Raw genomic sequence first — 19,962 nt, forward strand, 5'->3', positions numbered from 1 at the left:
TCTGGACTGGCACTTACAAATTTGTAAAGACAATTGATGAAGCCAAAAAAAGTTGACACTTCATCACTTGATCCTGCTGCATGTACCCCAGCAAGATTTAACGTGTGGGAAGCACAGGGTGAAAATGTGGCCAGATTGTTGGTCTTAAGTATTTGGGCTTTCCCTTAACTTTCCCTTAACTTTCCCAGACATGTTAGCACCATTGTCATAGCCTTGTCCCCTACAATCAGCAATATCTATCCCTAGTTTCTTAAGCACATCCTCGATCATCCCTGCTATTTCACTCCCTGTTTTTTTATTGAATTGTTTGAATTCAATAAACTTTTCTGTTATCTCCCATTCATTTGCATGCTCATTATAATGGACATATCTAATGAGCAAAACATTTTGCTCTGTGTGGGAAATGTCTGGTGTGGCATCACAAAAAATGCTGTAATAAATGGCATCCTCTCTTTCTCTCAAAATAGATTTAAGCATTCTTTTCCCACACAGTTCAATGAACTCATTTTGAATGTCGGAGGACAAATAATGAGTAAGTCTAGTTTCTTTGGCCGAGTTCCTCACTTTGTCTAGGTGTTCTTTTAAAAGTGTGTCATAGTGGGATACTAGTTCTAGTGTTCCCAAATAGTTCCCATTGTGGACATCACCTAACTTTTTTGTTTTACCTCTGAAAGGCAAATTTCTCGATGCCAAGTGCAGCGTGACATGAAGTAGTCTCTCCAAGAGGGCTATATTTCTTTCTATTTCTGACTGCATCTGTCTTTGCAGATGGTGGTCTATCCCTTTTGCAGCCATAATAGAACACTGCAAGTTTTTCCACTTCCAGTAACAATCCCTGTGTGCTTGGTTGTTTTCATGGCTTGGGAATTTGTCATACATGCAACCATGCTCGCTACTCAGAGCACTTTGAGAAGGTCTTTTTACATCCCGTGAAAAAAGAATGCAAGGAATGCAGAAAAGTGCATTTACACTCTCACTGTAAATTAACCAATCCCTTTTCATCTTTTCTCTGCCATTTGCTGTCTTTGTATATTTTAAGTAATCTGGAAATGGCTTTCCCTCAGAGTCTTTGGGCATTTGTTTTTCCTCTGTCGCAGCCAATTTTCTAATAATGCATGCTCTATCACTGTCACTTAATTTTTCTGGCCACAACCCTGGATCAGCAGACAGCAGATCTTCAGGTTCTGCATGCTGCTCAGTCTCACCAATGTCCCTCAACTCAGCCTCTCTCTGCTCCTTACTCTTTGCTGCTTCTTCCTCATCATCTGCGTTGCTTGAACTCGCCCTGTTCTCTTCCTGTACTTGAGCACCTCTGGTCTCCTCTCTGGCTGCTGCATCATGGCCTGAAGAAGGACCTGGCTCTGAAGTGTCCACAATGTGCATAATACAGTCTGTTATAAATCCACACTGATACAGTGACGCATGCAAGTTCTCTTACCACATTAACATTGCATTTAAATGAACTCCACATTGTAAGTAGCCTAACAATTGTTGCTCATAAAAGAAAATAAATATGTAAAATTTGAAAGTGACCATGGATTTTCCATTTTATAGTAGGCCTAACAGTCTTTTCAGCCTAATTCTGACTGTTGTCTATTATCACCAACTCTTTAATATGCTAATTAGCTTGATAGCTGCTCCCTGTAAATAATAATAATAATAATAATAATAATAATAATAATAATAATAATAATAATAAATCCTAAAGCCTTTATTTATGGATTGTATTGCTCACCTCCCTCTCCTTCAAGTGGGTTTGGTGCTGAGGGCAGGTGTCCCCCTGAGGGTGAATCTGTGCATGTTGAGGGCACTTCATTAGTTATGAAACTGGCTAGCACCAGCATAATGTAATGTTTTATCTTGTATATTAGCCTAGTTTATCACTGTCACGCCCCGCTCCGTCCGCTCCCGATGTGTGCCACGCCCACCTCATTACCTCCTGTTTCGCCCTGATTGTGATCATCTGTATCCTGTTAGGTCTAGCCCGTCTTTTGTATTTAGTCCTTGTCTGAGTCAGTCTTCCCGAGACTTGTCATTGTATTGTCCGTAGATGTCCGTGCCTGTCTGTCCGTCAGCCAATAAACCCCCTTCTACCCGTAAGTTTGGCTCAGCTCGCCTGCTTCCTGGTTCGCCTACTTGCCTAAACGTGACAATCACACATGTTCATCCAGTTTTGTACATTCATCTGATCTCCCGTGGCAATAAAGGTTGCGAATTAAAATAAAATGGCACTGCATTGCTAACTGTACGGTAAATTGTTCTCTTGTTAGGCTAATCCAACCACTTTAATACGAAATCTGTAGGTCTATCTATCAGTGATGCGCGGGTTGATCCAAAATGAGCGGGTGCCCGCGGTCACCCGCGGTTACGAGTCATCCAAAAATATTTTTAATGATATTCGGGTCGCGGTCGGTCGTTTGAAATAAAGATGCCAATTAAACCTTTGTAATTTATATGGTACTAGACAGGAAGCGGGTCGGGTACAATATTTTCTTTCTTTTTTTTGCGGTCCGAGTTGCGGGCAGGTTATTTGAAAACGTCGGTCGGGTTCGGGTTGTTTATACATTGACCCGCGCATCACTGCTATCCATCACTCGCTAGCATATTATAAACACCAAGGTCAGTGACTAATGCCTGCTAATAGCCTACCTTTCTTTGGGAAAAACTGAGTCACCAGTTGTCTGCCCTTTTTCTCCCTCTCAGCTTTCTGCAGCTTCTCTTTACGTTTTTGGTAGCCGGACTTCATATTTACTGTCACTATCACCATCAGTAGCGACTGTTCATGTGTAGCCTACACCTGCGTGCAGCGGTTACGCTCACGTTATATAGAATAGAACAGCTGATCATTCTCTGAGCACACGCATTTCACATGTCCCGCCCTGCGAGAATCAGACCGTACCATTCCTCAATAAGAGAGAGGGGTAAATGACAATATGATAAAGAATTCAAGAAAAATGTTATAGAAAACGACAACCATGTTCAATTTGCTTATTGTAACAGATAAAATTTTATATTTTATTTCAAAAGCCTAAATAGGGCAACATTATTAAGATAATATTATTAGCCCCTAACAGGGCCCCATGTCAGTGCTGGGCCCCTAGAATCGTTCTAACCTTTTCCCCCCTGGCGGCGCCCCTGCTGGGGGGTATTCCATGAAGCAGGCTTAAGGGAAAGTCTGACTTATTTCGAAAAGTCAGTCTTACTTAAGTGAGAGTTCCGTTCCATCAACGTGTCTTAAATGAATCCCCGCTGAATTACCATGGTAATTTAGGCCTGCAAACAAGCCTGGTCTGGACCAGGATATATCTGTCTCGCTTAGTTTAGCGTTGTTTCAAAGAACGTCCAACGTGTGGGAACAGATTCCCAACAGATCGTTCCATCGGACGAAATTCCGCGATCTTACTATTCATATCATATAATCTGTTAAATTAGATCCTCATCTGACATTATATTTTACATTATCTGATTGAATTTTTTTGTTAATCTGTAAGGTGTACCAAAGTGACATGATTTTATTTGAGTTAGCGGGAGAATGAGTCTTGTATATACGTATATAAAAAAATGGAACCCTGTAGTCAGTGCTGTGAGTAAAAGCAAGACGAGAAAGCAGAGAATAAAAACCATCTTTTCTGAAGTAAAGCTCTGCGTGATACTTCCATAATATGGAGAACAGAGCTGAGATTGCTACATAATCAATATAATAAAGGCTGTGAAATCACATCTTAGCATTCCAATTAATTCCAAAATAATTACAGTAAAATCCTGATATAGTGGACTCGCTTATAATGGAATATCAATCATCCATAACGGACGAGGTCCGCTGGTCCCAGCCGTGCGTATTTAAGAACATGCAGAAAAAGCATCGGATATAGCAGACTGGCATATAATGGAATTTCGCTTATAATGGACAAACAATTTGGTGCCCAGGGCCGCTTTTAGCTGTAGTTCTGTTCGGCTATAACGGACATGCAGTTCTGCCTACAAGGCGTGTGGCGTGCCAGTGATACGTACGTAGTCGGGATTATTAATAGTCATGCATCTAGTCAGGTAAAGTTGGATTGCTACATGTACAATATAATAATCTATACCACAAGTGTGTCTGCTGAGGTGTGGCATGAGTAAATGGTGTCTTGTAGTTGTCACGTCCGAGAAGAACAGAACAGGCTGAACCCAGATGCAGGAGACCCAAAGTTTTATTGGGACACCGAACGAGAAACAAGTCCAAAGGGGAAGGCAACAAGCGATGGTCGAGAAGGCAGGCAGAGGGTCGGGAGCCGGAGAGATCCTACAAAGAGGCACAGGACAGGAAGACAGGCACACCAGGAAACACAGATGAAGCAGGGCAGGGATCAGGAAGACGAGACGGGCAGGCAGGTCGGGCAGGGCAGATGACGTGGCACAAAAGAGGAAGAATGCTTAGTAGGGCGCATGAGAGCAATGATAATTCGCAACAGTGGTTAGTGCTGGTTAAATAGATGATCGTCAGGAGGCTTGGTCAACCGGAAAGAGGCGTGACAGTAGTTGTGTTCTGGGCATACAGCAACTCTGGATGTAACGGACTATTTTGCCAGGTCCCTTGAATTCCGTTATAACGGTATTTTACTGTAAAATAAAAGCGTATGCATATTACAAAGGTGAAACATGAAATGCAATGACTGTAATCGGAAAAAAATCCATTAAAATAATATGAACAGGAAGATATATTTATATTTTAGTCACTGCAGGGTTCCCGCGGGGTCTTAAAAAGTCTAAAATTCAGAAAGTTAAATTTAAGGCCTTAAAATGTCTTAAAATGCCCAGATTTTCATCCTAGGTCTTAAATTTAATTTACCCAAGTCTTAAAATTCTTACCTCCATTCATTCCCAAAAAGCGTTGTCCGCAGAAAATAAAATAGTAAAACGCTGTGAAACTAATCCGTTGGTTATGATTTCTGGTCTGCATGGTTATAAAACTACAAATCCCATTGCGTGATCACTGCAGCTAGGCAAAAAAACAGTTCAGAAAACTTGAGAGCCCTGTGTCACTACCGAAAATGTAACTTACACTACTACGCATATGCATGCTTACGACTTCTGGAAGGTGGCGTGCTATTTTTACGGCATCGCGTCACATTTCATTGTTGATTTTTGATGAGAATGTCGACAGCGAGAGGAAAGAGAAGATTTAACTGGATAATGATGCAGACCTTCGACTGTAAAAGATTTTATTTCGCACAGGGCATTAATACCCAATGTGCCTCAGAAGGAGTGACGTAAAATATGGCGTATGGCCATCAATTTTACAGTCAAAGGTGACATTAATGTTTTTCTCTATATGCTAAATGAAATTACCATTATGTATTACACGCAGTTCGATGTGCTGTGAAGTTACTTAAACTAAGCCTGCTTTTTTCTCCTTAGTCATTTCAACAACAACAACAACAAATTTATTTTTGTATAGCGCATTATCACAACATTACATTGTCCCAAAGCGCTTTACAGCATCCCCACCCAAAGCCCCCAGTGAGTAAGCCATAGGCGACAGTGGCAAGGAAAAACTCCCTAGAAGGAAGAAACCTTGGGAGGGACCAGACTCAAAGGGGGAGCCCATCCTCCAGGGGCCGGCAGGGAGAGTCAAATACAGTTTAGTCTGAAACACAAACGGGGAGCAGGGGGGAGATGACAAGCCGGTGCCAACACTTCCTCCAATCGCCAGGCAGCCAGAAGGCAGGGAGCGGGTCATACAAGGAAGATGACACTGGCAGAACGGCGAGCTGGATGCACGGTCGTCATTGGCAGTGGCGACGTCACATGTTGCAGGGTGTGCTGGACATCTTGATAGATTGAAGGCTCCAGGTAGCACCACCCAGGAGAAGGTGGTGGAAATAAATGCAATTAGTCAAAGTAAGGGAGACTATAGACAGTGCTAAAAGTTAGATGAGTGCAATATGAAGTGCAATGCTCCGGCAGATATGGCTATGGCAGCATAAGTAGGAGGGAGAGGCAGGTGGGAATGCAGGCATGGGGAGTCCCTGAAATGTCAGCACTCCAATCCCACAAGCAATTGTGAAGCTAGAGTGACAGCACTGTCAATTCAGTTTATCCAAAGCCAATGGCACCGATCCCCACCCAGCTCTACACCTCACACTATCGGTTTAACTGGGAGTGAGAAGCTAGCTAGAGCTAGAACTAGTGTCCCTATAAGCTAAACTAAATAGGTGTGTTTTTAGTCTAGACTTGAATATTGAAAGTGAGCGTGAAACCCGCACATCCGGTGGAAGACCGTTCCACAGCTGAGGAGCTCTATAGGAGAAAGCTCTGCAGCCTGCCGTTGATCTTTCTACCCTAGGTACTAACAGATATCCCGCACCTTGAGATCGAAGCAAGCGTGGGGGATTGTATGTGGTCAGCAGATTATTAAGGTAGTCTGGTGCAAGGCCATTCAGTGCTTTATAGGTTAACAGCAGTATTTTATAGTCAATCCGAGACTTAACTGGTAACCAATGAAGGGAGGATAAGACTGGTGTGATGTGATCAAATTTTTTAGTGTTTGTGAGAACTCTGGCTGCCGCATTTTGTACCAGCTGAAGTTTATTTAAGGAACCAGACGGGCAACCAGAAAGGAGGGCATTACAGTAGTCTAGTCTGGTAGTTACGAAGGCATGTATTAATTTTTCTGCATCACGAAGTGAGAGCATCTTACGAAGCTTGGCTATGTTTCGTAGATGATAAAACGCAGTTCTAGTAATACTTCTTATGTGAGCATCAAAACATAGATCTGAATCTACTAGAAGACCAAGATTTCTAACCACTGTGTTAGGTTGTGTAGGAAGGCCACTAATGCTGAGGTGGTGAAACTTATTTCTTGCAGCCTTGGGACCAATCACCAGTACTTCTGTTTTTTCTGTGTTTAACATTAGAAAATTTTTTGCCATCCAGCACCGAATATCTAACAGACAATCTTCTAACCGAGATAGGAGTGATGTATCATCAGGGTTAACAGATATATATAACTGTGTATCATCTGCATAACAATGAAACCCAACACCATGTTTTCTAATAATGTTACCAAGCGGTAGCATGTATAGTGTAAACAGTAGTGGGCCCAGTACTGATCCCTGTGGGACACCGTATGTGACTTTGGTGGCCTTGGATGATTCGTTGTTCACATGTGCATACTGATAGCGATCAGTTAAATATGAGCGGAACCAAGAGAGTGCTGTCCCTGTAATGCCAACTACACCTTCTAACCGGTCCAAGAGGATATTATGGTCCACAGTATCAAATGCTGCAGTTAAATCCAGTAATACCAACAGCGATATCAAGCCACGGTCAGAAGCCATAAGTAAATCATTCATTACTTTGACTAGAGCAGTTTCTGTGCTATGGTTTGGTCTAAAGCCAGACTGATATAATTCATTATTATTATTTTTTTGTAGGAAAGTAGACAACTGACGAACTACAACCTTTTCCATGATCTTTGAAATGAAAGGAAGATTTGAGATTGGTCTATAGTTTCCTAAAACACTAGGGTCAAGATTTGGTTTCTTTAGAACGGGTCTAATAACAGCCAATTTAAAAGGTTTAGGAACATATCCAAGCTTAAGAGAAGAGTTTAACACATTTAACAGGGTATTGCTAATCTGTGGTGCGATTTCCTTGAAAAATTTTGTAGGAATTGGGTCTATGAGGCTTGTAGAGGATTTACAGGAGGAAATTAAGCTCAGGAGTTCTGGGTGTTTTATAGGAATGAAAGATTCAAAAGTCTCATTATTGATAGGCATAAGACTAGCAGGAGTCTGGCAGTCATAGGTAGCTAAGGATGTGCACTGGATGGTCTGTCTAATCTTAGTTATTTTACCATTAAAGAATGTAATAAAGTCATTACTCTTAAGAGATTGTGGGACTTGCGAGTTTAATGGAGAATTCTGTGTTAACCTAGCCACGGATTCAAATAGGAATTTTGAATTGTTTTTGTTCCCGTCTATTAATCTGGAGAGATACACAGACCTAGCAGTCACTAGTGCTTGTCTGTATTTAGACAGGCTCTCTTTCCATGCAGATTTGAAAACTTCTAGTTTAGTTGAGCGCCATTTGCGCTCTAGCTTGCGTGATGCCTGTTTGAGTTCACGTGTATGATCAGAGTACCAGGGGGCAGGTTTCTTATCTCTATGCTTTATTTTCTTAAGTGGAGCTACAAGATCTAGTGTGCTACGAAGGGATTTATCCATGTTTGCAGTCGCCTGTTCAAGTTCATTTATACACGATGCTTCAGATGTAAGGCTGAAGGACTGTGGAAGTTGTTTCATAAATGTTGTTGTAGTTAGTGAGGCAATGGAACGTCTGATTCTGTACTTTGGAGCTGTGGTCAACGGGAGGCTATACTGGATTTCAAACGTTAACAAGTAATGATCAGAGAGAAGGGGACTCTGAGGCATAATAGATACATGTTCCACCAAGATGCCATGACTAATAATCAAATCAAGGGTATGGTTACAGGCATGAGTAGGCCCGACTACATTCTGACATACACCTAGAGAGTCAAGAATAGCTGTAAACGCTATTTTTAAAGGATCACTATCTTTCTCCATATGAATGTTAAAATCACCCACAATAACAGCTTTGTCAGTACTGACCACCAGGTTAGTTAAAAAATCAGCGAACTCCTTAAGAAAATTACTGTACGGCCCAGGTGGTCTATAAACAATAACAATGGTGATTTGGGGTGAAGAGCAAGAAAGAGATGAGCCAGCAAGACTAAGAACAAGAGTTTCAAATGTGCTGAAACTAAGACCACATTTCTCAGTCACTCCTAGGCTGGATTGAAAAATTGCAGCAACACCACCACCTTTGCGATTTGGTCGAGGGTTATGCTTGTAACTGTATTCAGCTGGAGTAGATTCATTCAGTGCCATGAATTCATTTGGTTTAAGCCAGGTCTCCGTGAGGCATATGGCACCAAGACTAAAATCAGTAATTATTTCATTTATTAATAGTGCCTTAGGAGCCAGTGATCTTACATTCATAAGTCCAAGTTTAAGTTTAAGCCCTGCATCACAGCTGTTTTCTAGTAACGGATTCATTGTAATTTTTATTAAGTTATTATGGCACACACTACGGTGGAATCGGCTTCCATGATTAAAAACGCGGGGAACAGACACAGTCTCAATAAAATGAACCCTAGGTGACGACTCTAGGCGACTAGCAGGCGGTCGGTTATGCCGGTTTGCCTGCCGCCTGGGCTTGGCTCTAGTTAGTCAGCGATTTGTCTGGAGACTATGAGCTATGCTTTTAGACAAGAGGTCAGCACCAGCCCGCGAGGGGTGAATACCGTCCCTCTTCAAAAGCCCAGGCCTACCCCAAAACATCCGCCAGTTGTCAATATAACCCACACCATTTATTTCTTATTTGTATCAGTGTAATTACCACACACTCGTGTCAGTTATGGCAGCTGTGTGTTGTGGTGCTAAATGAAGCAAATGATATTTGATTCTGACAGATGACAGATTGTTTTATCTTGGGCCAAACCGCACATCCATGCGTTTGGTTGCTTACGTTGTGCAAATAAAAGTTCTTTACTATTATTTTAGTGTGATTTTTTTTTTTCTTTTAGAAAATGCTGTACATATATCACAACCCCTTGATAAGCAAAATAACATATAAAATGGCCTAAAGTATAATAAGAAAAACATTAACCAGATGTACAGGAATTAGGGTAAATAATGCCCATGTCCAAAACTATGGGGAGCATTTTGTTAGCTTCCTTTCCCTTCATTTTAGTCCAGCAGGCAAAGGAAAACGACTTCCTTCTTCAAACACAAGGAACAACGGACAGGTTAAAAATTTTGGTTCATGAATAAAGAACTTATTTTGATAAGTTCACACAATTTTGATATACACCCCAATTTTATTACGTTTTCTAAAGAAAATGCATCTATTCAGCAATACCATTTGGACAAAATGTTACTGTATGTAAGATTACTGTCAGGCACTAAAAGCAACGCGCACACAGATGCAAACATTATAATCGGCAAAGCAAAATGGTTTAAATACCACAATAAAGTGACGGCTGAACTACAAATATAAACATCGATGACCCATCTCACAATACGTGACCAATGAATGATGATACACGACGTCCACGTACCTGAATCACGCAATCACGGTCTGCCGCAAAATGTGCAGTATCCAGTCTGTAGAAGTGTACATTAGCGGAAATTACATTTTTGGTAGTGACACCCTGTTGTCAAGCGTATAGCTTTTAAAGATGGGTAAGTGTGTGTTTAACGACGCTTGGCTCGATAATGGCAATTTTTGCAGCTGGTTACAAGCTGTCCCCAGCAGTAGGCATGAGGCTTGCTGCAAAGTGTGCAAGAAGGTAATACAGTTGGGGACATTGGGTGTGAAGGTGCTGGAATCTCATGCCAAAGCGGACAAACACCAGCTTGCCATTGTAGGATTACAAATTTATAAATTGTTCAGTCTGGCTTCCAACATAACAGTGTATGAACTGAAAGAGATAGGCAAATTGGATTTGCAGTTGGAGGTAAGGATGGGGGACATTCTAATAAGATCAAGTCTGGGGGCCCAGGTGTCTGAGACATTAACATTTAATCTTTATGAACTTCCTGATCACTGGGTAGGGGCCCAAAGTAAAGGTGAATGCTAATCTCAAGGCCAGGCTGTGCCTTTGTCGCTATGATAATGTGAAGGTCTGGGTGATACTATCAGGCTAATTAGATTAGCACCTGGAGAGGCATTTGAAAGGCACTGTTATGCTGATGAAATCAGGGCTGGGAAATTTCCAGGCTGATTCCTGGAAGTTACTATGCTTTGTTTAGTTGGTCTCCACCTCTGTGTATCCCTCCCCCCTTGAAACGTATAAACTCTGCCGAGCTGAGTTTTAGTCAGACTTGGATGACTACAGCGACGCATGGCGAGTTCTCAATAAAGAGGAACTTCGGCCGGAAAGATATCCCAACGTCTCCTGGTCTCTGCTTCGACAAAGGAAAAAGTTTCCAACAGTTTTGGTGCCGTGACCCGGATAGAGCTCCTCACCTGAATCCAGATTGAAACTGTAAGCTTCAAGAACTGACTTCATTCCAGACAGAATTTTTTGTACAACCAAGGATTGGTGAGTGCCACTCTATTCAAAAGAACCTTTAAGACCAGTACAAATTCGTCGTCCTCTGCGCTGTCAGGGAAGAGTTAACAGGTTTGGTTAACTAAGTTATCCTCTAAAAAAGTTTCTTTTTAGAGATGAAGGTTATCCTCTGTTCAGGCAGGGAAGATTAGAATTACGTTCTAATATTTGTGGGTTATCCTCTGTTCAGACAGGGAAGATTAGAATTACGTTCTAATATTTGTGTGTTATCCTCTGTTCAGGCAGGGAAGATTAGAATTACGTTCTAATATTTGTGTGTTATCCTCTGTTCAGGCAGGGAAGATTAGAATTACGTTCTAATATTTGTGTGTTATCCTCTGTTCAGGCAGGGAAGATTAGAATTACGTTCTAATATTTTGTGTGTTATCCTCTGCTTTGCCAGGGAAGATTAACAATAGTTGATTTGTGTTAATAAGCGTAACAGGCCTTTGTTGATCAGAGAGGTTTTAGTGTTTTGATGGTGTGGTAGCGAACAAATTCACAAAATGTTCAAGAAGAATGCTAGACTGATCCCCACCACTAAAAAGGGTGGTCTTGCGACTCCTTCATGGTCTGATAGTGAATTCAAATCACTGTTAGGAGTGCAAATGAACCTAATAGTTACTGAGAAAGTGAGACAAGAACTAACTCAGAAGTATGAGATCCATCCAGACAAGACTTGGTCTGTAGATGAGTGTAAAAAGGTATTAGGAGCATGTATTCGCAAGAAAAATATAAAAGGCATTATCTGTTGCCATAGAGAATTTAGTTTAGCACTAGGTACACAACAGTCCCAGCGTATCTCAGAGCTAGAGGAACAGATCCAGGAGCTCCGTGCGAGAGTATCCTCTTTGACTAAAAAATTGAACCGCAACAAAGCTTCAGTCAGAACTGATGTGGAGGAAGTTAGTCAGCCTGATAACAACTATCCTGACCTACAAGCTTTCTTTGAAACCAATGTAGCCATCCAATCAGTAACGGATGTGCCTGTAAATTCAGTGGAGGTATGTGGTGCTAAAAGGAGATCTCAGGGGATTGAGAGAATTGAAAGCGTTACTCCCAACACTTCTGTTGTACAAGTACAAACTGTTACTAAATCACTAGGACCTAAGGATATAGAGAGACTATCCCAGAGCTTACCCTCAGCACACACTAATTTTTCTGAATTTAGAAGAGCTTTGATCAGCAAAATGCGTCTCTACAACATGTCATTAGAAGAAGTCACACAGCTGATGTCACAAATTCTAACTGAATCTGAATTCAACCGTTTTGAGTCTGCTGTGACTTCTGAACTACAACATGCCAGTAAAGGTAATTTGAGAGAAGGTGTTTTGAAAATTCTAAAGGACATCATGGGACCCAAGGTAGACTGGTCCAGAATCATTAACTGTGTGCAAAAGAGAGAAGAATCTGTAAATGAATATACTGAAAGGTTTTGTCAGTCAGCTGTAACTTACAGTGGAATAATTGAGGATTCTGAAGGTGTGCTTGATGATAAGGGACCCCTAGTCCGCATCTGGTCAGATGGCCTTATAGCCGAGTACAGAAAAGCATTGCCATTCCTAGATCTAACCTGGTCTAGCATGACTCTCAGAGCTAACCTCGACAGGTTAGCGGCATGGGAAAGGGATGCTGATGTTAAGGCAAAGGTGAGAGTAGCAGCAGCTACGTTTAGCACAACAAACCAAGACAATAGATGGCCCAAAAGAAAAGGCAAATGTAAATACTGTGGAAGACTTGGACATTGGGAGAGAGATTGTAGGAAGAAGTTGCAACATGGTGGAAGAAATATTCTGCATAGTTCTGCTCCGCCTCAGCCTGCCTACAACCCTGAAGTAGATCCGCCATTGTCTACTCAAACTTTAGGACAGCTTGCTCAGGCTCTCCTAAGAGCACAAGAAGAACAGGAAAAAAACTAATTGTTGGGGCTGTGAGTAGCTACCTTTCCCCTGTAATCCATCACAATGACAAAAGAATTTTTGTGAAAGGTAGCATACAAGAGAGAGAAATTGACTTTTTGCTTGACACAGGTGCAGAAATTACAGTAATTCCCACAAAATTGGCCAGAGATTTAAACATCCCATATAAGAAAACCAAACTTTGTTTAACTGGTGTAATAGGTGAAGATTCTGTTTTGTATGAAACTCCGCCCATAGAAGTACAATTAGGCCCAAAAACTCTGACTACCAAATTGCTATGTGCTCCATTAAATACAGGTGCAATTCTAGGCATGGATCTACTGAGACAAGTACATCTAACAATAGACATGTCCTCAGAATCTGCTAGCATAAAAATTTCCTCAGCACAAGTTTCTACTAATAATGCAACCACGCCTGAGTATGCTTTCTTGCAGAATCACCCTATTTGGGCTAAAGACAAGGATGATTGTGGTCTTCTGACAGGTGTAGAACCAGTCAAATTGACAGGAACTCCACCTCCTGTGACCAAACAATATCCAATCAGTAAGGAAGCTTTACAGGGAGTCAAACCTATTGTAGAAAAATTGCTGAAACAAGGTGTGCTAGTTAAAACCAACAGTCCCTGTAACTCACCCATATGGCCCATCAAGAAAGCCAATGGGACATGGAGACTCACCATAGACTACAGAGTAGCCAATAAACACATTGATAAAATCACCCCCCTAGTAGCAGATCCATCTACAATTTGTAATGGCTTACCATTAGATTGTAAAGTTTTTTCGGTAATCGATATGTCTAATTGATTCTTTTCTGTCCCTTTGCACTCTGACAGCCAAGCATGGTTAGCTTTCACAGTTGACTATGAGCAATACCAGTGGACTCGTCTGCCACAGGGATTTCAAAATTCTCCAACCATATACCATCAGGCTGTCAGACGTGATTTGTGTGACCCAGAATGTCCAGTCAAACAGTCCACTATGATTCAATATGTCGATGATATTTTGATTGCCTCAACAGATCATGATGTTCATCAACTTGAATTGGCAGCATTGCTAGACTATTTGCATAAAAAAGGACACAAATGCAGCCTTCACAAAGCTCAAGTTGCAAAAAACCAAGTCACTTTTCTGGGTCAAACAATTGGTACAGGACATAGATCCATTACACAGGATCGAGCGGCTGCAGTCAAAGCAATACCTCCGCCTACTACCATTAAAACTCTCAGATCATTTTTAGGAACAGCTGGTTACTGTAGACCTTGGATTGAAAACTATGCCGTGATTGCTCAACCGCTCTATGACTTGTTGAAAGGCCAGATTAAAGATTCTGATACTGTTTGTATGGAAGAAATCCATCTCAAAGCTTTCAATGCTTTGAAGGGAGCATTATGTTAAGCACCCGCATTAGGAATTGCACAATCTGATAGGCCCTTTGTGCTTTATGTTCATGAACACTTAGGCTTTATGACTGCATGTCTAATGCAAGATCATGGGGGCAGTTTACGCCCAATCCATTACTATTCTGGTAAACTTGACATAGTCGCTCAAGGTATGGGCCCATGTCTTAGAGCCGTGCAAGCAGTTCATCTAGCGCTTCAAGCTTCGTCAGGAATGGTGTTAGGACAGACCGTAAATGTAAGATGTCCCCATGCGGTGTCTGCACTAATGAATCAAGCAAAAGTCACTTCTGTCACCTCGTCTCGTTGGGGAAATTGGTTAACGACCCTCACAGCCCCGAACATTGTGTTACAGCGTGCGTCAGTCACAAACCCCTCCACATGTATGATGTCTGCAATGACTGAAGTTGTGTTAGAGGATGAAGGAGAAATGACTCACGACTGTGTCACCCTTACATATGCACCTACAAGTGAAGTAGCAGAAACTCCCATAGAGAATGCAGAATTGGAGTTGTTTGTTGATGGTTCAGCTCAAGTTATTGAAGGCCACAAACGAGCAGGTTATGCAGTAACTTCCACAACTAAAGTGGTAGCTTCAGGTCGTATTCCAGATCATTTTTCAGCTCAAGCTGCAGAACTAGTAGCCTTAACTAGAGCATGCACGCTAGCTTCAGGGTCAGTTGCAAATATCTACACTGATTCCAGGTATGCTTTTGGAGTAATTCATGATTTTGGTGTCATTTGGCAGAGTAGACAGTTTCTAACTTCTGCTGGATCCCCCATTAAGCATGCTGGATTAGTGAAAGATCTTATGCTTGCCATGAAACTTCCAAAGAAATTAACTGTGATCAAAGTGAAAGCACATCTCACAACTAATACTACGGAAGCTAAAGGTAATGCTCTTGCTGATGTAGCTGCGAAACAGGCTTGTTTCTATGCAACCGTACAAGTGTGTTCAGGTAGTACAGCACAGAAGACCATTCTGCCTCCTGAATCGATCATTGATCTGTACAAAGACGTCCCTCTATATGAAGCATGGACATGGTTAGACAAAGGAGCCACAGTAGATTCATCTGGCTGCTGGACCAAAGGGGGAAAGTATGTCGCTCCTGAATCACTGCTGCCATATTTGGCTCAACAAATCCACAATTTGGGTCACAGTGGTCCAGCAACGATGAATCACAGGTTCTCAAATCAATGGTGGAATCCAAAATTCAGAACTGTAGCCATCGAGACAGTCAAAAGATGCGTTACATGTCAGAAAAACAATGATGTGCCAGCAGTAACTACAGCTGCAACACATACCCCAGCTCCACCAGGACCATTTCGTCACCTGCAAGTGGATTACATATCGTTACCTCCTTGTAATAGAAAAACTGACGTCTTGGTAATAATAGACAAGTTCTCAAGATGGGTAGAAGCTTATCCCACAGGACGTGCTACAGCTGCACATACTGCTAAATGTCTTGTTACTGATTTCGTTCCCAGATGGGGATTACCAGATTACATCGACTCAGATCAAGGAACACACTTCACAGGACAGGTAGTCAGGGAAGTGTCTAAGATGTTGAAGATTAAGTGGAATCTTCACTGCCCATACAGGCCACAAGCATCAGGACAGGTTGAACGAGCAAACAGAACAATCAAAACCAGGCTAAGCAAAATGCATCAGGAAGGAGTACCATGGGTCGAAGCGCTGCCGGCGGTACTGTGTAGTATGAGAGCATCACCTAACAGAGCAGTAGGACTGAGCCCTCATGAGATTATTACTGGACGCCCAATGCAAATGCCAGGTGTGATTGATCTTAGAAATGCTGATGTACACCTTGCTTCAGATGCCCTGATTGCTTACTGTGAAAACCTCACAAAGGCAGTACAAAGTGCCAGAGAGAGAGTTGAATCGTGTTGGCAGACTCCACCAGAAGGTGGACACACAATCATCCCAGGTCAGTGGGTCATGATAAAATCATTTAGAAACAAGCCATTAGAGCCTAAGTGGCACGGACCACATCAAGTGATGTTGATTACAGCAGCTGCAGTGTTGTGTCAGGGAAGGAAAACCTGGACTCATGTGTCACACTGCAAAGTTGTTCCCCCACCGGCAGGGATAGGATAGGACACACGGACCAGTGAGGAGCCAAGGGAAGAACCGACTGCAACAGGCATCGGGGGCCAAACCCTGCGGTGAAGACTCCCACATAGGCCTTCCCCATCTACTAGGCCATCCTGACCTCACTGCTCTTTAGGTGTCTCGGGAATTAAGAGATAGGAAAAGAAGGAAAGATAGTAGACACAGATCGAACAGAGGATACAACCTTAGTGTTGGCAAGTTTTGTACAACAGATACTGCTCTGTCGTCTTTTGTTTTCTTTCTTACTCTGTGCAGATACCACTTGATGGCTTCCGGGACCCAAACACACTGACCTCCTCACCGGCAAAGGAAGCCACAACTTCTGACCGACTACTAGACCCACTACCGAGCCAACTGTCACAGAAGAGAAAATAAATAATAAAATAAAAAAAATGTAAAAATACACAACGCAGAGAATCACATACGAGAACGTCAGTCATCCATCAACATGATCAAGATTGCCGTACTAGTAATCATCATGGACATTGCACAAGCTGTAGACTCCAGAAACAACATCTTCTCAACAAGACATTCTTTCAACAAAATTACACCAGATGACTGAAGATAATTCTTCATGGTTCGGAAAACATGTTAGGGAAACCCTGGCTGTGGATCAAGGAAATAGCAATTCTGCTGTTGTTTTTCCTACTGGTGTATTATCTATGTGTCCACAGTATCAAGTGTTTCATTCAACGAATAACCCGCACCCATCAAGAAGAAATGACAGCTCCAACCAGAAAAGACTATTATCCATAAGAACTTCACAGACTCTATCTAAATGGTTTTTTTTTTCTTTCCTTTATGTCATTATGGCATTCATCACTGCCATCAACAACAGAACAAGTGCTATGTGCCTGTAACGGTCACCAGTTACAAGAATTAAGTGTCTAAATTTGTATGTTGTGAGAGTTATTAGAACTCTCAAAGGGGGAATTGTAGGATTACAAATTTATAAATTGTTCAGTCTGGCTTCCAACATAACAGTGTATGAACTGAAAGAGATAGGCAAATTGGATTTGCAGTTGGAGGTAAGGATGGGGGACATTCTAATAAGATCAAGTCTGGGGGCCCAGGTGTCTGAGACATTAACATTTAATCTTTATGAACTTCCTGATCACTGGGTAGGGGCCCAAAGTAAAGGTGAATGCTAATCTCAAGGCCAGGCTGTGCCTTTGTCGCTATGATAATGTGAAGGTCTGGGTGATACTATCAGGCTAATTAGATTAGCACCTGGAGAGGCATTTGAAAGGCACTGTTATGCTGATGAAATCAGGGCTGGGAAACTTCCAGGCTGATTCCTGGAAGTTACTATGCTTTGTTTAGTTGGTCTCCACCTCTGTGTATCCCTCCCCCCTTGAAACGTATAAACTCTGCCGAGCTGAGTTTTAGTCAGACTTGGATGACTACAGCGACGCATGGCGAGTTCTCAATAAAGAGGAACTTCGGCCGGAAAGATATCCCAACGTCTCCTGGTCTCTGCTTCGACAAAGGAAAAAGTTTCCAACACCATGAAAAGCCTTCAGCGGAGTCAGACCATCTCACAGTTTTGTGCCCCATCCCAGCAGCCGTCTACATCATCGTCGCTTGGTCCCTCCGGACTCCACGTTACATCTTCGTCAAGTAGGCCTAATGATCTTCGGGCTACTTTCGGGTCAACCGAGACCTCAAAATCTGAGGTACTTTGGATTCTCCACACAGTGACAAAACATTTGTCATATAAGAGCAGTGATGATATTGGTGACCTTTTCCAGACAATGTTCCCCTACTCAAACATTGCAAAAACGTTTACCTGCGGACCAAACAAAATCACCTATATAGCAAGATTTGGCATAGCGGACTTCATCAAGAGAGATCTAATTAACACCATTAGCGGACAGTATGTCTTGATGTTCGAAGAGAGCTTTAACTCATCCACCAAATCCAAGCAGCTGAACCTCCATGTTCGTTTTTGGAGCAATGGGGAGGTGTGGTCGAGATACCTGGACTCTCAGTTCATGGGACATGGGACAGCGCAGGACCTTCTGAAGCACATCGAAGTAAGTGACAGCTTTAATAGCCTGAATAAATAGAATGGAGTTTTTTGTTTGGCTGTGTCAACAGTTTAACTATTGAAAGTAGTTCTAAAATTAGGGCATAAAGTTTAAGCACCGTTCCATATCAATGTCCCATAGAATAACAACCATATAGGCTAATTTATATTTTTTCTCATGCCCTCGACAGCAATGTCTGTAAGTACGGTGGCCGATAAGGGCAAATCAAATGAACTTTTCAGAAAACAAAATTACAAAAGTCAAGACAAATTAACAAAGCCAAGCAAAAACGAACACACTTACAAGTGCCCAAACAAATTTACAAGCGCGGAAACAAATTTACAAGTTCCAAAATAAATATACATGCGACGAAACAAATTTACGAGATGAGAAACACTTTCACCAGTCCTCAAAACAAATTTACAAGTGGAGAATCATACGGAAAGGGTAGGTACGCGCTGCACAGGAAGTGCCTAATTATTGCTTGCCTTTTGTGTCAATCAAGCGGTTTCGCGAGGGGAAAGTTGCTGAGGGGGTTCAGTCTTGAAACGGCAGCCGGCAGGAGGAAGTGACGTCACAGGCACCCGCCAAGGCAGGTAGCGGCAGCTGGCACTAAGGAGCTTGGCAGCTGCCAGTTCTTAGTGGCAGCTGCCACTTCTGTCCGTCGCTAGTGGCGCTTAACAGTGGCAGGTCCCGTTCGAATACAGTGCCTGCCGGGGTACAGAGACAGCCACCGCCGCTCGTGGAAGTAAACCCGAGATGCTGTGCACGGCTACGATAAACTGGGATACGGAAATAAATTGAGGACTTGTTTAATCTTTATATGACTACGAATTATATTATTGTTGCTGACTGTACATCTCTTTAAGATAATATTTGAGAAAACAATGATTGTACTGTCGCTAGTGGCGCTAAATAGTGACAGGAGCCGTTCGGGAACAGTGCCTGCCGGTAGTGGCAGGTCTAGTGGCAGGTGCCGTTCAGATACAGCAGAGAGGCACCTACCCGCCACTCCTGGAAGTAGCCTAAACCAGAGATTCTGTACATCGGCTAAATGATCAAAAGCAATGATTGTGCTGTGGCTAGTGGCGCTAAACAGTGACAGGAGCCGTTCGGGAACAGTGCCTGCCGGTAGTGGTAGGTCTAGTGGCAGGTGACGTTCAGATACAGTAGAGAGGCACCTACCCGCCAATCCTGGAAGTAGCTTAAACCAGAGATTCTGTACATCGGCTAAATGATCAACTGCAATAGTTCGGTAAAGTTGGAACGATATTGGCAGATTCGAACTTGGCGGCTCAATAAATCTTAAACAAAACGTTCTTACAATACAATATACGGGTCTATTTAACAGTGGTAAGGTAGAC

General features: G+C 42.3%; 1 long non-coding RNA gene across 1 annotated transcript; it reads right to left on the reverse strand.

The window, feature by feature from the left end:
- Positions 1-471: 471 nt before the first annotated feature.
- On the reverse strand, positions 472-2,840 carry LOC111835406 (uncharacterized). The gene is made up of 3 exons (XR_011991896.1): positions 2,650-2,840; positions 1,736-1,792; positions 472-1,361 (listed from the first exon to the last, which is right to left on the reverse strand). It is a non-coding gene; the product is annotated as an uncharacterized lncRNA (long non-coding RNA).
- Positions 2,841-19,962: the final 17,122 nt, after the last annotated feature.

This window comes from Paramormyrops kingsleyae, chromosome 5, assembly GCF_048594095.1.
Source record: "Paramormyrops kingsleyae isolate MSU_618 chromosome 5, PKINGS_0.4, whole genome shotgun sequence".
Taxonomy (NCBI): Eukaryota; Metazoa; Chordata; class Actinopteri; order Osteoglossiformes; family Mormyridae; genus Paramormyrops; species Paramormyrops kingsleyae.